At 45.9% G+C, this 3,549-nt stretch overlaps 1 non-coding gene across 1 annotated transcript; it reads left to right on the top strand.

The window, feature by feature from the left end:
* The first annotated feature begins 1,604 nt into the window (after window positions 1-1,604).
* On the top strand, window positions 1,605-1,746 carry LOC115897170. The gene has a single exon (XR_004057099.1). It is a non-coding gene; the product is annotated as a small nucleolar RNA SNORA67 (small nucleolar RNA).
* Window positions 1,747-3,549: the final 1,803 nt, after the last annotated feature.

The following is a 3,549-nucleotide window of genomic DNA, read 5'->3' as shown; positions in this document are numbered from 1 at the left end:
GTCAAGAAGCTCTCTCATGGAGGGGTGCAGAACACTCCTAACCTGCATCTCTTGGCAACTCACAGGGTGAAAAATTATGAACTAGGCAAGGTTTGTCCTTGGAGTCTACAGCTGACCCTTCTGCACCTGTTCCTTTACTAACAATATCCTCATTCTTACTCTGCCAAGCACACCCTTCCCCACATTAAAATTTACTTTCAAATCATCAAATATCCTTCACTGAGGATTGAACATGCATGAGTTCAATAGGTTACTTCTCTCAGAAGTATTATACGTTAAATCTGGCTCTCCATATGAAATGGGCGGCTTTATTAGTGAAATTTTTTTTTTTTTTGGTATATTAGCAAGATATTTAGGGTGGCAGTGAGAACAGAGGCCCTTTTCATGGCCCCGAAATAACTACACCATGCAAGAGGCTGACGACATCATGGTGATGATGATGTGCTAGTCAGACTAGACCAGGCCTTAATGATAAGCACGTGCCATCTGTCAAGAAGGGGTGAGAAGTCACCTAAGGTAAAACGAATGCTGATGTAAACAAGGTTTGTCTTCAACATCCCCCCACCTCCTGTTTAAGGATCAGTCTTCTGACTGGGACCCTAGTAGCCTATAGGCTCGAGTCATCAGGGCCATCTAATCATCCATTCTAAGAGCTTCCCTGCATGCGAGCCATTTATCCTCCAGGCCATTCCTCATCTCCTTCTCCTTTTCATCAAATGTATCTGCTATGCGTCCTATTCTATCAATGTTCATTCACTACCAGGTCACATGAAACTGTAATTTGCTCGTCACTGTAAATAGATTTGCGGTATGTAAGATGGAGAGCGTATCTGAAATGAAACAATGACTCTAATGTTGAGACTATCAGCTTCCAGGGAAGCCTAGGGTGGAAAATAACTGGCGATGATGTCTCTAAGGTTAAGAAGCTATAAGGAATCCCCAAGTCTGTCTGTGTATTTGAGTACTTTCTAATGGTGCAGAGTTAGGCTTTGTTGGAGATATAAAGAGGAAGACATGGCCCCTAGTCCCAGGAGTTTGCAGTCAAGCAGGTGGGATGGTGAATTAGGCCATTCTTGCATTGCTATAAAACAAATACCCACAGCTGGGTAATTTATAAAGAAAAGAGGTTTGATTGGTTCACAGTTCTGCAGGCTTTACAGGAAGAATGGTGCTGGCATCTCCTAGGCTTCTGGGGAGGCCTCAGGACGCTTACAATCACGGCAGAAGGTGAAGTGGAAGCAGGCACGTTATATAGTGAGAACAGGAGCAAGAGAGATGGGGGAAGGAGGTGCCACAGCCTTTTAGACAACCAGATCTTGCCAGAACTCACTATGACGAGGCCAGCCCTAAGAAGATGGCTTTAAATCATTCATCAGAAATCCACTCCCATGATCCAAACACCTCCCACCAGGCCCCACCTCCAACACCGGGGATCATGATTCAACATGAGGTTTCGAGGAGACAACACCCAAACTATATCAGACGGAGATCTTGGGTGCCAGGCACTTGCATCCACCACTTTAAATTACCTTATTTAATTGTGGTGGTATCATCATCTAATTTTGCAGACAAGGAACCAAGGCTCAGAGGAGTAAACTATTTTTATCCAAGGTGAGTCCCTCTCCAAGGGGCTGACTAGTGCCCCTCTTAGGACAGCAGCGAGTTGGAATAAAATTGGGCATGCCTAAGGTCTTTAAGGAACAGGGGATGCTTACTTCCTTTGCATTCCTTTGGCCGCCTACATCGCATACTTAAGCTCCTTCTGGATAGACTGTGTCCTCTTATTCACATGCTGAAATTGTTATACATTTTTAAACAAATAATAAGCGAATAATACATTTTTCTAAAAAGTAACTGATTTTCTCTGGGTTCAGTACAGATAGCCAGCCATGGGAGTCAGAATTTGAACTCAGATCTGGTCTGGTTCTGAAGGCTCTGTTCTTTCCAGCTTTGAGACAAAGAAGCAAATGTGAGAAGCGCCTTTTGCTCACTTCTGCTTGCCAGCAGAATTTCACAAAAGCCCCGGACTGTGAAGCTGTGCAGCTATTTGGAAAGATGCTTTGAAGACGAAACCTTTAATAGGGTTAGTGCCTATGCCTCTGTAATCTACAACTGGATGCACTCTTACACCCAAGCCTTGATGGGATTCTGCTGCGATGTAACTTCTGAGCAAATTTGATGTGATTGTGCAGGTCCTGAAACTCCACTTCCTGTCTGTCAGCAGTGGACTGAAATCCTGGGCTGGAGCAGTCTCAGGATCTCTCTGAAAGGCTGTTCCCAGGCTGTAGGCCTTGGTCTGTAGTCCACAGTAAGACTTCTGAATACAACTAACTTTAATTCTTTAAAAGCTTGACTGTTTTCTTTAGTCGGCATGGCATTCCATACCATTCCAGAAACAGAAGCCAGGGGGATATGTGAAGGAGAGAGCGATGGCGTAGTGTGTGAAACTGATTAGCTGTTAACTAGCGGAGTTGAGAGAAGGCAGCCGGCCAAATGCCCTGGAGGGGCAAGGAAAAGCTTTTCAGAGAGCTGGGAAGTGGCACTCCAGTGAGGTCTGAAGCCATGAGGGATGACTTATTTATCCCACAGTAGCTAGAAGAAGAGGGGTCTTTCCAGGGAGTGTGACCAATTTAAGCAAAGGCTTGGGAGCAGGAATAAAAATGTGCTGGGCCGGGCACAGTGGCTCACACCTGTAATCCCAGCACTTTGGGAGGCCGAGGCGGGCAGATCACGAGGTCAGGAGATCGAGACCATCCTGGCTAACATGGTGAAACCCCGTCTCTACTAAAAATACAAAAATTAGCTGGGCGTGGTGGCGGGCGCCTGTAGTCCCAGCTACTTGGGAGGCTAAGGCAGGAGAATGGCGTGAACCCGGGAGGCGGAGCTTGCAGTGAGCTGAGATCTGGCCACTGCACTCCAGCCTGGGCGACAGAGCAAGACTCCATCTCAAAAAAAAAAAAAAATCCAAGTGCTTTTTTAAAGGGAGAATTGCATGTCCCCACAGAAAACAGGAAGAAGTGAAATAATTTTTTCACTCCAAGTTTTCAAAGTGCAGACCTGCACAAGTATGGCCTTGGAGCCCATGTCCCTCCATCTTCTAGTGAGCACCCCTTCTCCAGTGTCTCAGATGCCCCAGGGAAAATGTGAGTGGTGCACGAAATGGGCTGTATAAATGTGAAACCTTGATCCTTCTGTTAATTCTACCACCGAGTCATAGCCACAAGGTTTTCAGGGAGAGACACTAAAACAGACTATGAGCGCCACCTGGTGGCCAGGTGCAGGGCACACCGTATCCGCATCGTTGGTGTCCCCCCACTCCCACCCTGTCATATGTTATGATATGCCTGAAACACGATGTGATGATTAACAGGAATTCTTGCACTCCTCTTAATAACAGTCACACTGGTGTTTAAGTGAGCCTAGGCAAGGCTTACAAATGCACACAGAAATATTATCAATCTAACTTCCTGGAGACAGGCAAGAGAAGCAGAAGCTAAAACACATCGTAGAATAATCAGAGCTAGTATCTGTGTGTGCCAGGCATGGTCT

Source organism: Rhinopithecus roxellana, chromosome 4, assembly GCF_007565055.1.
Source record: "Rhinopithecus roxellana isolate Shanxi Qingling chromosome 4, ASM756505v1, whole genome shotgun sequence".
NCBI lineage: Eukaryota > Metazoa > Chordata > Mammalia > Primates > Cercopithecidae > Rhinopithecus > Rhinopithecus roxellana.
The sequence above is the reverse complement of the archived record's forward strand: the minus strand, read 5'-3'. Positions and strand labels throughout refer to the sequence as shown.